Raw genomic sequence first — 18,639 nt, 5'->3', positions numbered from 1 at the left:
ACTCCAGATTTCAAAAGAAGTTTGCCCATATGGTAGATTGCTTAGGCTATGCTTCAAGTCTCGGAGGGCACACGCTGACTGACTCTCCTCTCGTGATAAGTAGACTGAGCTAAGAAAACAAAAAAAGATTACTTTGCATTGATCTTAATTACTTTCTTGAGATGGGAGTTTCCATCTCTGGATTGAAGTTCTAGTCTCTTCCCTGACCTTATAATAAGTATTCCTCAGGGTTTAGCCTTCAGGACCAGCTCCATCAACCTTTTTCTTAGGACATCCAGAAATTCCAGCATTAGGGATGACATTTCTGTTAACACTGAATGCCATAAACTTCAAATTAAAAAAAATGTTAAAGAAAATTGAATGTATTTTAAACCTGCTGTCCTCATGGAATCTAAAGTCAGTTTTGGGGGATTTCTTCCTTCACTATGGCTGCTAGAAAAAAATCGCGATTCATCACATGGGTATACACACACACATATCAGCAAAGACACACTATTCCTAACTCAGATGCCCATTTTCCTAGGCTTTAGTGGCCATTGAAGTGAGTGGTTCTATTCCTTTTATGCCAAACATGAACATGGGACCCTAGTCTCTCAGTCCCCAACTTTGTGGTTCTATTGGGTCGGCCTCTATTATGAGCTCCTTCCAGAAAACCAAACAATTAATTCCAACAGGTACTGCTCCCAATTAAGCCAACTGAAAGCAGCACTTGATAAAAAGCATCCAGAATTAGTCAACAGAAAGTGCATACTCTTCCATCAGGGTAATGCAAGACTGCATGTTTCTTTGATGACCAGGCAAAAGCTGTTACATCTTGACTGGGAAGTTCTTATTCATCTGCTGTGTTCACCAGCCATTGCACCTTCTGATTTCTATTTATTTCGGTCTTTACAAAATTCTCTTAATGGAAAAAAATTTCAATTCCCTGGAAGACTGCAAAGACTGAACGTACCTGGAACAGTTCTTTGCTCAAAAAGATAAAACGTTTTGGGAAGATGGATTTATAAAGTTGGCTGAAAGATGGCAGAAGGTAGTGGAACAAAATGGTGAATACATTGCTCAGTAAGGTTATTGGTAAAATGAACGATCTCTTTTATTTTTATTAGAAAAAAAACTGAATGAACTCTTTGGCCAACCCAATACTAAGGGCAGTAGTGCTCATCTCCTAAGTTTCATCTCACTACGGTTTTTGTATGGCCCACAAGCAAGAATGACTTTGCAGTTTTAAAAGATGGGAAAAAATCAAAGCAGGAAAATGTTTCATGATGCATGGAAATTATAAGAAATTAAGATTTCTATTATAAGAAGTGCAGTTTTCATAAATAAAGTTTTACTGGAATGCAGCCACACTTGGCTTCTTATTTTCTGTAGAAGCTTTCGGCTGCTTTCATCACCGCAAGGGCAGAGATGAGTCATTGTGACAGAGACCTTGGGGCTCACAAAGCCAACAAGTTGTACTATTTGGCAGATAAAACTTACAGATTCCTGCTCTTGGTTGCACAGGAGGCAGGTTCTCTTCTGCTTTTAGAAAAACTGGGCGACTTAGATCCAGACTCAGACCAGTTCTACCCACAACATAGGTCCACTCATCTGTCTATTCCTCCCTCCTAAAAGCTTTGGTAGCTTGCAGTTATCTGAATGTCTGACAACTCTTTGTAACAAAACAATAATGTGTGCTTAAAATAAGGGTCCAGGTTCAGGCTTCAAGGCTGCCAGAAATAGAGGAGGGAAAAGTACATCTTATTCATTCCTGAACCTGTGTCTGTGTGGGTATAAGTGCATGCGTGTGCCCTAAATTGTCAATACGTCAGTACATAATCTTGCCCTAATTCTTAAAGTCTTTGCAAGGAAAACCTCTGAGAAAATAGGAGGTATGTGGGGTTTGCCATTTATCTCAGTCAATGCAAGAAACTAAAGCTGGTAAAGAACTTTGTGCATCTCCCTGGGTGACAATGCTCACACTGGCATCACCTTTTGACATGTTCTCCTATGAGAAATATACTCACTCAATCACTCACTCACTCACAAATACACACCTTCATCCTCTATTCTCCCCAGAAAAGCAGAGCATGATTAAGTGCTTGCATATAGCTAACTATGGAAAAAGGTCTAGGCGATGAGGATTTGGAAGAAGAAGCAGAAATAGAGGAAAAGACAAGGAAAGGGTACATTCTTTTTGAGTTGTCTTTTTTTTTTTAAAGCTGGGTTGAGGTATAATTTATATAATAAAAAATTCTCCCATTTAAAATGTACAGTTTAAAAGGATTTAGTATATACAGAATTGTGCAACCAGCACCACAGTCAATTTTTGGAACATTTCATTATCTCCAGAAAAATATTGTTCCCATTAGCACTCCCTATTTTTTCCTAACCTGTTCCTGAATCCTGGTACCACCTGTGTACCGGGGTGTGCTTTCTTTCCCCGTGGGTTTGCCTATTCTGGACATTTCTTGGGAACGGAATCACATGCAACTGTCTTCTTTCACTTAGCATATTTTCAAAGTTCATCATGTTGTAGTGTGTATCAGTGCTTTGTATATTTTTAGTGACAAAAACATCTCCTTGTATCAACAAACCACATTTCATTTATTCATTCACTAGTTGGTAGACATTCGAGTTGTCTCTACTCTTTGGCTTTAAGTAATTTCGGTGCTAGGAACATTAGTATACTGTACAAGTTTTTGTGCAGAAATATGTTTTCAATTTCCTTGGGTATCTTCCCAGGCCAAATCATATGATAACTTTATGTTTAATCTTTTGAGGAACCGCCTCTCTGTTTTACATAGTGATTGCACCATTCTGCATTCGAACTAGCAGTTTCTCTACATCCTTGATATAATACTTGCTATTATCTGTTTTTGTTTTGTTTTGGCTTAGCCATTGTAGGGGGTATGAAGTGGTATTACACTGTGGTTTTGATTTGCCTTTCCCTGATAGCTAAGATGTTAAACATCTTTCATGTGATTATTGGCCATTTTTATATCTTTGGTGAAGTGCCTATTCAGATTCTTTGTCCATTGTTTGAGTTTTAAAAATTTGCCTTTTAAAAATTGAATTGTAGAAGTGCTCTATGTGTTCTGGATATGAGTACTTTATCAGATATTTGTTTTGTAAATATGTTCTCCCATTCTGTGCAGTGCATTTTTATTTTCTTGACGGTATACTTTGAAACACATTTTAAATTTTGATGTAGGACAACTTATCTATTTTTAATTCTGTCACTTGTGCTTTTAGATGTTAAATATAAAAGGGCTTTGTGTATCCCAAAGTCATGGAGATGTACTCCTATATTTTCTTCTAAGAGTTTCACAGTCTTCGATATTACATTTAGGTAGGTCCATGATCCATTTGGGATTTTTGTGTATTGTGTGAGAACTGGGTGTTACTTGATTCTTTTGCATGCACGTAATCTGTAGTCTCAGAATCATTTGTTGACAGACTACTCTTTCTCCCATTAAATTGTCCTGGCACCCTCGTCAAGAATGAACTATATGTATGAAGGTATATTTCTGGACTCTCAATTCTATTCCCTTGGTCTATATCTCTATCCTTATGCCAGCACCACACTGTCTTGATTACTATATCTTGGTAATAAATTTAGAAATTGAGAAGTATGTGCTATAGACTGAATATTTGTGTCTCCCAAAACTTGCATACTAACTTCTAATGTCCACATAATGGTATTTGGAGGACTGGCCTTTGGGAGTTGCTTAGGCCATGAAGGTGGAGCCCTCATAAATCCAGTTAATGTCCTTATAAAAGAGATTTCAGGGAGCTCCCTCACCCTCAATTCATCATGTGAAGACACAGTGAAAAGGCAGCCAACTATGGACCAGAAAGTGAGTTTTTGTTAGACATCAAATCTGCAAGCACCTTGATTCTGGACATCCTAGCCTCTAGAATTGTGAGAAATTCCTGTTTTCTATAAGCATTCAGTTTTTAGTATTATGTTATAGCACCCTGAATGGATTAAGGAAGACACTGTGACTCTTCCAGTATTGTTTTCTTCAAGATTGTTTTAATTATTCTGAGACCTTTAAATTTCCATATGAACTTTAGAATCAGCCTGTCAATTCTGCAAGGAAACCAACTGGGATTTGATAAGGACCATGTAGATCCTGTAAATTGACTATTGCCATCTTGATACTATTAAGCCTTCTGATCCACGAACATGGATGCCTTTCAACTCATTTACTTTTTTAATTTCTTTGAACAATTTTATAACCTTTCCAAAGTATAAAATTTATACTTATTTGTTAAATTACATTATTCCTAAGTATTTTATTCTTTTTGACACTATTTTAAATGGAATATTTTACAATTTTATTTTCATACTGTTCATTGCCAATATTTAAAAATTGTATTTTATATGTCTCTTTTGTACCATGAACACTTGTTCAACTTGTTTACTAATTCTAATAGTTTTTTAGTGAATGTATCATAATATTTTATATACAAGGTCTTGTCATCTGAAAAAATAAATAATTTTACTTTTCTCTTACCAATCTAGATGTCATTTATTTTATTTTATTACTGGACTGCCAGGTCTAGCACCTCAATTTGGAATAGAAGTAGGGTCTTAGATATTATCACATTTTTTCTTCATCTTTTGGGATGACTATGTGGCTTATACCTACTTTTTTCTTTTTTTTTTAAATCCTCACCTAAGGATATATTTATTGATGAGAGAGAGAGAGAGAGAGAGAGAGAGAGAGAGAGAGGGATTGATATTAGAGAGAATCATTGTTTGGTTGCCTCCTGTATGTACCCCAACTGGGGATCAAACTCACACCCAAGGTGTGTGCCCTGACTGGGAATTGAATTCACAACCTAGGTGTGTGCCCTTACTGGGAATCAAACCACAGCCTTTTGGTGTACAGGATGATGCTCCAAGCAACTAAGCCAGCCAGGGCTTTTCTTCTGTTTTTATGGTGTATAACATTGATCGATTTTTAGATGTTAAACCAACCTTACATTCCAGACATAAATCCCACTTGATCATGGTTTGCAATTCTGTTCATGTGTTGCTAGATTTATTTTTATAGTATTTTGTTGAGGGTTTTTGTGTCTATATCCACAACAGATATTGATCTGAAGTTATTTTGTGTGTGTGTACTGTCTTTATCCAACTTTGGTGTCAGGATAATAACATACCTCATAGAATGAATTAGAAAATGTTTTTCATTCTCTCTTTTCTTTTCTTTTCTTTCTTTTCTTTCTTTTCTTTTCTTTCTTTTCTTTTCTTTCTTTTCCCTTTCCTTTCCTTTCCTTTCCTTTCCTTTCCTTTCCTTTCCTTTCCTTTCCTTTCCTTTCCTTTCCTTTCCTTTCCTTTCCTTTCCCTTCCTTTCCTTTCCTTTCCTTTCCTTTCCTTTTCTTCTTTTTCCTCCCTCCCTCCCTCCCTTCTTCCCTCCCTCCCTCTCTCCCTCCCTCTCTCCCTCCCTTCCCTCCTTCTTCCCTCCCTCCCTCCCTCCCTCCCTTCCCACCTTCCTTCCTTCCTTCCTTCCTTCCTTTCGAGTTTGTGATGAACTGGTATTACTGCTTCTTTAAAGATTTGGTAAAAATTACCAGGCAAACAGTCTCAAAGGGCACATTCTTGAGTTAATCAGCAATGTAGGCCCCTATGGCTGGATTCTGTTACATCTCTCCGAAAGATCAAATAGGCTATATTTCAGATTTTGTACTAACAACCAGAAGAGAGGAACGTTTATCTAGCACCAGCTCCTGACTACCATTATTCAGTGGTTTCTTTGTAAAGTGTTAGCTCCCTTTCACTTTCAGGATGTCCTTGTATGAGGTCCAAGTGAGTATGAGGTGCCCCACGCTGTTGAGTCAGAGAAGCAGCAGTGCCACTGAGGAGAGGGGCTCTTTGCTGAACTGCAGGTAGACACTTCCGGGGGGAAGTTTGTTTTTGCATCAGTGGCTGGAGTAAATGTTTTGAGTGAAGATGTGGATTAGGGTACAAAAGTGAGCCAGTATAGTGCATCCATTGAAGCATCTCAGTCTGCTTGTGCTCTTCATTATCTTCATTCATTCACAGAGACTTCAAAGTTGTGGTCACCCCAAGATTTACAAAAGATTTAAACATGAGGGTTAGTGGAACAGGCTTCAGCTCCTACTTCTACAACTCATCCTGGGACCTTAATTAATATTCATCTCCTTTATCCGTTCTTCATTATAGGTTTTCCTCACTCTTCCTTCAACACTTCAGTGCAGATAAGTTGTTGACCTGATGGGGTAACTTCAAACTTTATTTTGAGTGACATAGCTTCTTAGTTGTCTTACCTTTGTTGAACTGTGGTTTCTGTAATTCCTCATTTACAGTTATTACTCAGCATGGAAGGACACAATGATGCCCCAGAGAATCCTCTAGGTTCCACATGTATTCTTTTCTGTCCCTCACTTGTACAGAAGCAACGATCCCTCCTCACAGTAACAAGATCAATTACAACTGCCAATGTAGTAACTTTTTTCATTGGTTGATGTTCTACAGTCATGAGGAGCCCCATATTGCAAGGTGGTAGTTGTAGGCTCAGACATAGTGAAACCCAATCCAGCTGAGCCTGAAGTTTTAGGGACAAAAAGAACAAATTAAAGAAACTGGAACCTAGACAAAATGAACATTGTCCATCTTACTTTTACCTCTTGGTTCTTTTGCCAATTGATTCTGGATTTTAGGGACATAACAACACATGCATCAGTCATGGCTTCAATATCAAATCCCAGGGCGCAATGTCCCAAACTCATAGGATGTGGTCTTTAAACCTCATTTGAGATTTCAGTGAGCCATTCCATCATGCCATTAGGCTGATTGCTCCTGAGTGATGTGATATATGGTTGGACCAGTGGAATCAGAGATCAAGTGGCCATTATTGCACCTCAATCACCATAAAGAAGGTCCTTCAGTTGTTGATGATTGGTAGGATATGATGCTGGAAATTAGGTGTTCTGTAAGTCTTTGCTTGGTGGCACTGACAGAGAGACTGTAGGTCAGAAAGGCAATCCCATATCTGGAGTAGATATCAATTCCAGTAAGTAAAATTCCAGATAGAAGGTGTCTGATATATCAATCTGTCAGTAAGTGGCTGGCTGGTCTCCTCAGGAGACAGTGTAGCACTGAGACTTCAGCATCAGACTCTGTTCTTGGCAGGCTCAGCTAAAAGGCATCTTATTCTATGACTGGGGCTGTTTGACCATGCTTAGCTTTTATTCCTGCAACCACATCAAGTCTGTTCAAGGGCCCTTGTGAAAGCTCTGGGAGCAGTGGTTACTACATAGCATATTACTAATATGAAACAAATATGAGCATATTTTAATCTTCTGAAATATGTTCACTCATATGCTTCTTCTCCAGTCTTCTGATCTTACTTCTTCCAGGCAGCTGAGCAATAAGATAGGCCATTCAGCAATGCCCGGAATTGGACACTATTCTGTACTTCAGGTCAGGTCATTGCTTCCTCCATATAAAGCAAATGACCACATGTCCTGTTCCCATTTTTTTCTACTGGGAAGAATTTCCTTCACCACTTTCCCTCTAGGCCAACCTATGACTGGGGTTTCAGTGTGGCAGCATTTTCAGCTAACCCCAATATATAGAGCCAACCCATCAGGGAGCCAGGCCTGAGTATTTTCCTCCTTGCAGTTGAGCATAGGATGTATGTCCCCCTGAGGCTACACGATATGAGTTGAGAGATGTGTCAGTACAACTCAGGTAGGAGCTCCAGGTGTCTGGGATGCTCTTTATGTAAGTTATGTATGCCTTCAGATCTGCTTGTGCCTGACTGTGAACATACCATTTCCATCTCATGATGGATTGCTGCTGCAGCTGTCCAATGCTATGATTTGATGGATCTGATAATATCAGTCATAAAGGGCAATTCCCGACATGTAATTTATTTGGTGTCATGTGGTCAGGATCTTAAAATGCCACTAGGGTGCTTTAGCACTCAAATGGTGAGTAGTTTTTTCCTGCAAAAGGCATGACCTTATTCTAGAACCCAAGGGGTATGCACTTGACTCTTCTTTGAGGCTTGTCAGGGACAATAAGCTGCCTTCTTATTCAACATGAGTATCTCCAACACTATTAAATATGTTGGGTGATACAGGCTGAAAGACAGGACAGCCTGACTGCATCCTGAAACTTCTGAAGAATCTTCTCCCACTCTTAGCACCACTGAAAACTGACACCTTTCTGAGTCACCAGAAAAATGGCTCAGAGCAATATTCCCAAGTGTACTACAAGTTGCCTCTAAAATCCAGAGAGACCCACCAAATGCTGTACATCATGTTTTTAGAGCTATGGGGTACAAGGTGTGACAACTTGTTCTTTACTTAAGAGAGGATATCCTGACATGCCATAAACTATTAGAGATCTATTCTGCTCCTAGGAATGTAGTATGGTCTATTAGCTGTAGTCACAGATCTTTGCAGGTCAAGACACCCTGATTGCCTCTTTGGCTTTGCTTTCCCTCACAGTAGTTTCATCCATCTCGCCTCTGTCTGTTAAGTAATACCATATGGCCCCAGATATTGTGCAATCCCATTGTCTTTATTGAAGCCATAAATCCCGGTTCCGTGTCAGCATCTCCTACCGTTAACTCTATCTTGCGTATAGCATTAGGGAGCTTCTTCAAGATGCTGCTGTTTCCTTTCCCTATGTAACTTTCAGGCCACCCAATGACTCTGTCCCTGGAGCTTATCTTTATGTTCAGTCCTGGGATATTATAGTTTTTTTGAATCTTCTACTTAAATCTTTACCAAAAACCCGATGAGCCACTGGGAACCAAGTACTAGAGATGGTAGCTGCATCCCACCTCCCCAGTAGGCCAAACTGTGGTTTCCCTGTCTAGTAAAAATAAATGGTAATTTGGGGAACCTCCCACTCTCAGAAATTTCCAGAACAGGAGTTAGTCAAGCCATTTATTGTCAGAATTACCTACAATTTCAAAGAGGACTCATTTTATATACCTCCTGTCCCTTGGATCTAAGTACAAGAGGGATAGAAACTAATAATTCCACACTGGTTCTTGCTTATTTTTTAGAAATCCTGTCTTTTTCCCTAGCTCAGCTTATGTAGTTCTCATGTGGTATGTTTGTATGTGTAATATGTATGGATGTATGGAGGTATGATAGCCATTACTAGTGCTCACTAATAATACCTAGTTCTCTTTTCCTTCTGGGGAACATGAGAAACAGAACTTTCTAGCCTCCATGCAGTTAGTCAGAGCTGTTTGACTAGTTTTCACCAATGGTCTGTGGTCAGACATGATGTATGTTCCTCGCAAAGACAGTGGTATTACTTGTCTGCTCAGGCTGCCATAACAGAACACCACTGACTGGGTGGCTTAAACAATAGGCTTATTTTCTCACGGTTGTGGTAAAAAGTGCTGGCATTTTTGGTTCCCGGTGAGAACTCTCTTCCTGGCTTGCAGACTGCTACGTGCTCGCTGTGTCCTCACATGGCCTTTCCTGTGTGTATGCACGAAAAGGGGAGGCAGAGTACAACCTCTCCTGTCTCTTCTTCTTATATTGGCACCATCTGTGTCAGAGTAGGGCCTTCTCCTTGTGACCTTCTTTAATACTAATTGCCTTCATAAAGGCCCTGTTTCCAAATATATTTCCACTGAACATTAGGATGTCAACACACAAATCTGTGGGAGACATAGTTCAGTCCACTGTAGCAGTGAAAATCCCTTCTCCGATGCCATTCTCCATCTTTCTTTCCCCTGCCTTGGCAACCTGGAAGCCATGTGTTCCAGATGACAGCCAAGATGGGGGCTGAACCCCCATCTCAGGTAAACTGAACCTGAATCAGCACTTAGAAAGGTGCTCCCTTGGAGAGCCAGTGAGACGGAGAACTATGATTAAGAGGCAATATGCATTAAGTCATGGAGACATGAAATCTAGGTCATTCCCGTAGTATAGCCTCTGCAGACTAATTCAGGGGTAATATTAGCTCTTGGCATGTATACGCTTGTCTATTTCTTTTTGTCTCATAACTAGCACGGGTCCTTTAGATTTAGGACATTTTACTCACATATTTCTGTATAGAAGTGTTCATAGGGGAACAAAACACACTTTTGGAATGAGTTTGAAAATTAATAGGTAATGTTTTGCATATTGCTTTCCCCATGTCATCATACGGTTTCCATGATGATTGTTTTATTGACTCTATAATATTTCAGTTGAAACCCTGAGCTCTAATTTTGAAGACTTTCATTTCCTACAAGTTATTATTTGACCTATAATTTTGTTTGCTAATAAAATCTTTCTACCATTTACATTGAAGAAAACTATGCCTCTCCTGGAGTGAATTATCAGAGTTTAAAAACACACCTTTATTTTCAATTTAAAATTAGTGTGATGTTCAGATTCAGTTAACAATTGTCTTTAACATCTCAAAACATGACATCTTTATACTCTTGCTTTGGATCTCAGGTAGCTTTATTTATGTGCTACTCTCAAAGTACACAGAGCTTTCTCACAGAATGAATTGTGTTGAATAAATAACAAAAAGTTTGCTGTAAGGAGCCTGGAATCTGTAGGCAAGACACCTAATCCAGGATGCAGAAGAAAGACCAAGCACTGGGTGTGGGTTAGGGTTGTTTCTGGAACGATCCACCGCAAAGGTGTGTTTTAGTCTAGTGACACAATAGATGTGATGGTACAATGATTTATCAGGGAAAATGAGACATTTACCAATAAAACAGACCATTAGGAAGCCACCAGTGAGTCATTAGAGTAGATATTTCTGTTTTAAGGATGGCCTCAGCCTTGTAGTAGGGAGTGACAGAGAAGTGGCTTACCCTTCAGGAGATGTTGGTGTGGCTTAGCTATTCTTTTTACTGCTTTTACATGGTACCTGCCTGGCTCACAGGAGGACAGAGAAGGAAATGCAGCCCACTCTCCATCACCACCAGTGACCATGCTATCTCCAATTATAGCCCTCCTAGAGATCTCTGAAATAGTATTTCTGAAATAGTCCTTTATTAAAAGCTTAAGGCTGTTCTGATAAATAAACTGGGAGGTTCTGTCATCGTCTTCACAGTGCCAAAGGAGACTGCATTCTTGCTCAGTGTGAGATCAAGGTGGTGTGGGCTGTTAGGGGAGACGAGGTGCAGTTCAGGGCTGTGATTCAGCTTCATGAGTAATGAAGTGACAGGCTGGAAGGCAACTTCATTATCTGTAGAGCAGTGGGTCCATCCATCTGCACAAAGTGAAAATACAGGGAGAAGGCAGGAGGTGTAGAGTGGGAAAGAAAGGGGAATGTGCTGGTTGAGTGGGTGGCCTGGGGGTCAGAGAAATTTAAATTTGAATCCTGACCTAAGTGAGAGATTTGGAATGGGTTACTTAACTTCTTTGAGCCCAGTTTCCCCATCAGTAAAACGGGGATAAGAATACTGCTTTATTATTGTTGCACATATTCAATACAATGATTGGGAAAAAGTTATTATACTGAGCATGATATCTGACAACAACCACAATAATAATAATAGCCATTCACTTTTGGCACCACCTGCTAAATGCTTGATATATTATCCTATAAAATCTTCCACTTGCAGCTTAACAAATTCCTGAAAGGTTGTGCACCCACCTTTGTGGGAGAGAGGCTGAAGTTCAGTGACATGAGTAGGGACACATAGGTGGTAACTGGGGTATCCTGTTTTTTTAACTACAAAACTGGCTCTCCATGCACTATGCCATACTTTAGGCAGGTTGAATAAACATTCAAGACATCAAGGCAGAGAGCATTATCTCATGAGGGATATAGAAGTAAAAATGATCTTCTTATTACCTCTGTGGCACGACTTCAGTGTCCTGGCTGCTTAAAAGGATGACAGCCCAGGAGGATGGTTTAGGAGGAGTATTTCATAGTGGGTGTTTCAGTATGTAAGTTGGAGTGGTAAAAATATACACATCTTTCTCGAGTATGCTGAGAGGGTCAGTTGAGACAATACATGTACACGTTGTAAAATACTAGAAAGTATTATATGGCTAATGATCATTATTTTGACATAGATTCTATGGTTTTAACCAGTTTTTATACAATCAGATATTCTAAACTTCCTTCGTCACCTGAGGCCTCTTTGGTTACCTCAGGGAACTGCAATTAAGTCTTTTATATAAGAGTGCTTCTTAGTACCAATAGACCGAGGTGGTGAATGGCCATAACTTGGAAAACAGTAGACTCTTGTGATAGTTGTGATGCTGTTTCAGAGTGTGGAAGGGGGCAAGGGAAGAGTTAGTGGTCGTAACTTGTAGTCATGGCTCAACTGTTTATTAGCTGTGTTCACATTTGTCAATAATTGAACAGATACAAAATCCAAATTTAATTAAGTCTTGTTTTTTTCACCAAAGCTAGTAGCCTGGTGAAGAAGACAGGCTCATAAGTAAATAACAAAATCTCTCTCAGAATAGACATGAAAGAGTTTGTGATCATTTCAGTTGGAAAGGATGTGGTGGACTACCTACCTGGGAAATAAGCAAAGGGTGTTAATGATACTGTTCCCTTCTCCACACATTTTGAAGTGCACCATGTATATCAGGAACTGAAGTAATGGACTAGGAACTGAAGTAATGGGTGAGGAATAAAGGAAAGCAAAGTTATGTCTGCCCTCAAGGACTTCAGAGAAGAGAATCAGGATGTACAAAGAATTGCCATAGAGTGGGTTGGATGCAATAATAGAACTCGGGACATTTGTATTGGGGAGAAGACTCATGGGTAAGACCATGGTGTTACTGGGAGTTCTTGGTGGCATGCAGCAAAAATGATATGTGGATAATTTCAGCAGAAATATATTAGGACTAATCAGATAGCTCACTGAATTCCCTGGAAGGATGGCAAACCAGGTTGGCCAAATGGGCAGAAGTAAACGGAAGCTGGACACCCCCAGCTAGATCTTGCCACCGAGCCAGTCTGCTAAGGGTACCTCGGTGGTCTCTGTTGAGTGTCAGCGCACCATCCTGAACCATTATCACCACCATTGGCCCTGGGTGCTGCCTGAGATCCACTCTGGACTCAATGCCTTTGACCTGTGCATTCGTTTGATAAAAGCAGGCCTCCTGCTTTCTCCCTAGTTGCAAAGAAAGCTGGGAAAGTGAATCTTTGCCAGTTTTTATATGTTGGAGCAGGTTCTTCTCCCCACTAAGATTTATAAATGAGGAATTCTCCAAAGGTAGGAAGGAAATTCAGAAACTGGCCAGCCAAAAATGCATGTCACAGATAATGCCAGGTCATGTTTTCCTCTTTGCTGGCTTTCTTGAGCCTATTGGTAAAAAAGCAAGTTAATTTCTTATCATTTCCCCTTCATGGAAGAATATTTGCAAAGCTGCCATTGCATTCTATAGTAATTAATCAAAAGAAAGTCCCATGTTCCTGTACTTCCATAAGCTGTTTGTTCTTTATTTCTTTCCAAGTCAGGCTTGAGATGTGCGCTCACACAGCCTCCTCAATGCAGACATGGCTCTGTACCAAAAAAGCTAATAAGCAATCCCAGGGTTCTTTTGTCCCTTTCTTTTTTGAATAATTGCTTTCCCTATTTCTTTCTTACCAATTCAGCCAACATACTTTATCTCAAGGAAATTACATTTGCTCACATAGGTGTGTGAGTAAGCAGAATGACAAGTTTGTTTCAGCTAGAATTAGATGGATATTGCAATTACTTGGGGAAAGAACATTTCCCTGAATCCTGAATTCACCTATGAATCCTCTACAGATCACAAGGATCACTGGGAAGGTGGTTCTCTTGATTTAATACGGAGTGTATTTTGTGAGCACATAACCATGTCTTATTATGTGCTAAAATGCTCTATTTTGGCACCGAGGGTAAACAGATATATTTTGATCTTCACTGTAATAGGGAGAACACATAAACTGAGTTTTTTGTGGTCAAATCAAAGGGGATTTGGGGCTTTTTAAGTGTATGTGATAAGGACTGAAAATGAAGGGTCATGGATGTTTTTGCAGCTCAAAAGATTATTAAACCTGGATCCTCCATTTAGAATTGTAACTAGAGTTTCCTTTCCTGGCCATGTTCTGCCACATTCTCTTAGGTGTCCTTTCTTTGGCTTTCTGCTAACATCCCTTGATATGGTCTGCCCCAGCATTTATCTGATTTTAGTTTACTTGCCTAAGTGCTGATAATCTGCTTGACATCAAAGGCTATTTGTTTCAAAGGCTGTTTGTTTCCCCTCAAGAACTCTTAGCTATGCCCTGGCTGGTGTAGCTCAATGGACTGAGTACTGGCCTATGAAGCAAAGAGTCCCTGGTTCGATTCCCAGCCAGGGCACATGCCTGGGTTGTAGGCCAGGTTCCCTCGTGCCCACACTAGAGGCAACCACACATTGATGTTTCTCGCCCTCTCTATTTCCCTCCCTTCTTCTCTGTCTAAAAATAAATAAATAAAATCTTTAAAAACCTTTATTAAAAATAAAAAAAAAGAACTTTTAGGTCTACTACCTTCTACTTAAATTGGAAACCAGAACATTTGAAGGGACAAATAACTTGAACATAGAGAGTCAATGGTATCAAGGAGTTAAAGTAGTTATTTTTTGTTCAGAGTAAATAAGTAAATATGTCAGGCCAACTGTAGGTTTTAGGTGAACATGACAAGCCTGGTGGTGTGTTGGGTGCTGGTGCTAAATAGGGCATGTTAACAGACATGACACTTCTCTCTTGGGTCTTGGAATCCAGAAGAATGTGTTTTCAGGGACAGATAAAGTAAATTTATATATGATTCAAAGGGCAGAGAAGGAGTTTCAAAATGCATTTCTGGCCAGAGGATTGTAAATATTCAAATTCAGCCCAGATATTAGTGTATTTTAATAGAAATACTGCTGATAAAGATGGGTGCTAAAATATTCCTAGAGCTTTTATTTAAAATCTTGTCTGGTGAGAGGACAGTGATGGTGACTTCTCACCACTTTTCTCAATAACATATATCCATACATGAACAATGACGTGTATGGCATTCATGAGATGGAGCAAAACATGTCATGCAATATGTTAGAATGAAGAGGGATGAAACAAAAAGGTAAGAATGTCACAGATAGAGGACATACATATTATGGCTTTTCCTGAGGAGTAATAAAGGACCACTGGAATAGGAGTAACAACCAAAGATATGATTAAAGGAAATATCCAGGATTTGGAAAACCATTCTGAATAGACTGGTGAAGGGGCTATGGAGGTGGAAGTGGAATGTAAAGGTGCCATTTCTTGGCAATGTTTTTAAAAAGAAGAAAAAATCTCTAATACATATGAAAAAAATCCCAGTGATTCAAGGAAAACAAGTTGAGTATCAGCAGACTTTGATAGAATGCGCTCCAAATCAGTGCAACAGGGCTCGCCAATGTTGAACTGAAAGAGTTATGCTCTAAGAATTTTATGTCCAGCCAGCTTATTTTTTATGCTAAAGTTAGTAGAAACTCTGTATTATCAAATTAGTTGAAATTCAGAAATTTATTACCCACATTCATAGCCTTTATGGGAAAAACGTTTAAAACAATGTTCTCCTTAACTGAAGGACAAATGAAAATTATACCCTTACAATAAAATATTTAAAAGTGGTATTCTTGCTAGAAAACATCTGTTTTAACATGGACATAATTTGAAATAAGGAAAGTAATTAATATAAAAGTATTGCTACTTCAGCATTATTTATAATTATTATAAATTATTTACTTATCATTACAAATTGGCAAAAATTTAAATGTCCAACATTAGGAAATTATTTATATGGTAGAATATAATGTCATTTAAATTAGCAAATAATGTCTCGATATAGGAAAATCATGTGATTCATTTTTAATTAAAAAATGACAGAAATTATGTATGTGTGCTATGCATATATGTGTGTGTGTGTGTACATATGTGTGTAGGCAGTTACGTAAAGGAAAAATTAGATCAAAATGTCGGTGATATTGGCTTTCTTATGTAATTTTCTTAAGGAAGTTCTACAGCGAATAACATTTTTTAGTCATTATAAATAAGTGCAAAAATATAAAATATAACTTTTTAAAGCAAAAATACTTAAGGATTTTTTAAAATGACGCAGGAATTATCTCACAAATTTAAAATCCTATAGGGATTTCAGTCTTTAAAAAGATTCTCCCTGGCCTCCTCTCTTTCTCCTTCAAAATCATAATATAACAATATTCACATCAAATGAAGAAAGAATTAGCATTCTGGAAAATACTGCATAATGCTAACAAATAACATAAATAAGACAGAACTCTTTATTTTGCATTGGATTTTTTTGCCAAACTGGGAAGTAAAATAATTGTTAATAAGAATGTATTACCATTAGATTTTGTATAACATATAATAAAATTTAAATCATATTCATAAATATATAAAGCTAGTACATACTCATATTCAATATTATTTTTTCAGGAAAGGAAAGACTCTATTAAGAAGATACCCAAATGGTTCCAATACTTTTAAATAACACACCCTGATAAATTACACTCCAGAAGGGAGCAACTTGAAGAGCAGATAAGAGAAAGTAAACAGAAGCCTTGAGAAAAACATTATTTGCAATTGGCAAAAAAAAAAGAGAGAGAGAGAAATGCATTATAGATGTGATAAATTGGTAAATCTGACACCAATCTTTGGGTAAAACTCAAGCAAATTAATAAACAGTTGGTGAGTTTATAGAAAAGGAACAACCACTAGATTTCAGAATGTGTTCAAAAGAACAGGAATATGTTACTTCTTGATTTATTTTTATAGATTACTAGACTTCAAATTTTTAAAAAGAATTCAAAGTCTTTGTTAGTTTGAGCAACACATTTGACAGTTTTTACTGATATTCTTGTGATGAATTGGAAAGCTGTTAGGAAAGAATACAGGTGATGAAATTTTTACTCTGGGGGTGGGGGAGAAATGCCCGGCCTCACAGCTCCGTGTTGGCCCGTGTTTCACAAAGCTCAGGGATTATTTGGATATGGACTTAAATGGTGTGCCAATGACTGAAATCTGAAGATCACATAATAAATATGGAATTCAGGATGATTAGGCCAGTTGAGACAAACAGGTGAAACCTAGACAACTTCATCATGATTAAATTCAATTTCAATTGCTTTGATTAGAAAACAAAGAAGAACAGAGGTGGGTAGAACTCTCTGGAATGCTGTTAACATAAACATGAGCAGATTTTTAGACAGTCTAAATCTCCTAGAAAGGAGCAGAACAATGCGGCTATTAAACAGTTTTATTGCTGATTGGATAGCACGAAGAACAGGGTATTGTCAAGTCCAAGGGAGCTGATGGTTCCTATCCTAAACCATGCTTCTCAGTTCACATAATCGTGGTATCTAGTAGGTGCTTCACCGATTAGCCAAGGGAAGAGTGATCAGAGAATTTCCATGAAATTAAAACAGAACCAAAACCTCCCTGATGGTTCTGTGTATATTTTGTTTATGGGAAAAAGCTTTAAGGGCCACCCTGAGAAGAATCTTCTTGTTTTCAAAAATTTAAAGAGCTATTCTGCGGAAGAGAGAATAGGTTAATTTTGGCTTATCCTAGTAGGTGGTAGAAATTGTCATAAGAACTTTCAACTATTAGAACTGTGTGAGGTCAGAGTGGCAAATCTTAGGAGGCAATGAGCTCCTGTGATTTTTAGTGTTCAGATGTGTGACTGGCAGCTCTCCTGGCAGGGATTTTTACAGGGTGGGAAAGGTGGGTTGAATGGTAGTCTAAAGACTTCTAACTCTAAGGCGGTCTGAGCTTGTAGATTCTGTTTGTGTTTACTTTTTAACTTCAGTGGGTAATGTTTAATATCTTAAAATCATCCTTTTATTATAAGATGCATCAGTGAAGAGGGTAAATGAAATTTATTGAGAGGAGATGAAATGCATTTAGTTTGTTGTTCTTTGATAGATCTTAGCTGAGACTGACATTGACCGTGGCATCTTAGGAGTCTACATGTCAGGTTCTATCTCTACATGTGACTGTTACTTTGTGCTCTATACGGTGCTGTCATTCTTCAAATATTTTATTCTTTTTTAAAGTTCCCCTCAGAGTTAACTTTAACAATGAATAAAAACATTAAATCATTTTTTTAGTGTGCTTCTAAGTAACCATAATAAGGGTTTTGTATTTGAACTGAATGCTAATTCTAGGTGGCATACAGATTGTTTTTTCCTTTCTATTGAGTTTATTGGGGTGATAGTGGTTAAAGTTTAAAATTCACATGTAAACTTCCAGAGTCTAGGCACATAGGCAAGTTTATGCTGTACATTGATAATATAATTATGGCCCTGTTTATCAAAAATGTATCCTCGGTGGGATATACTTATGGTCACTTTATGGGTTTTATCTCACTTAATCCTCATGAAAATCCTGATAGATAACATCCCCATTTTATGGGTTGGAAGACAAAGTTCTAGAAAGTTTAAGTCACTCATCGTGTGATGCGGAGGCAAGATTTTTACCACTGTGCTTCCTCTCACATTAGAGTAGTGAGATTTATTTTGAATACCCAAGAATTCAGTTTCATTTCACTCTCAGACTCCAACCACCCAGGAGCAGATACTTCAGGAATTTCCTTCTCATGCTTTCCAGCTGCCCCCCCCTTTTAAAAAATCAACTATACATGACAAAAAATCAGACTTTGGTTTTTGCTTAATCATTCTTTCTGC

This window comes from Phyllostomus discolor, chromosome 7 (genome assembly GCF_004126475.2).
Source record: "Phyllostomus discolor isolate MPI-MPIP mPhyDis1 chromosome 7, mPhyDis1.pri.v3, whole genome shotgun sequence".
NCBI classification, from domain to species: domain Eukaryota; kingdom Metazoa; phylum Chordata; class Mammalia; order Chiroptera; family Phyllostomidae; genus Phyllostomus; species Phyllostomus discolor.
Note: the sequence above shows the minus strand (reverse complement) of the source record.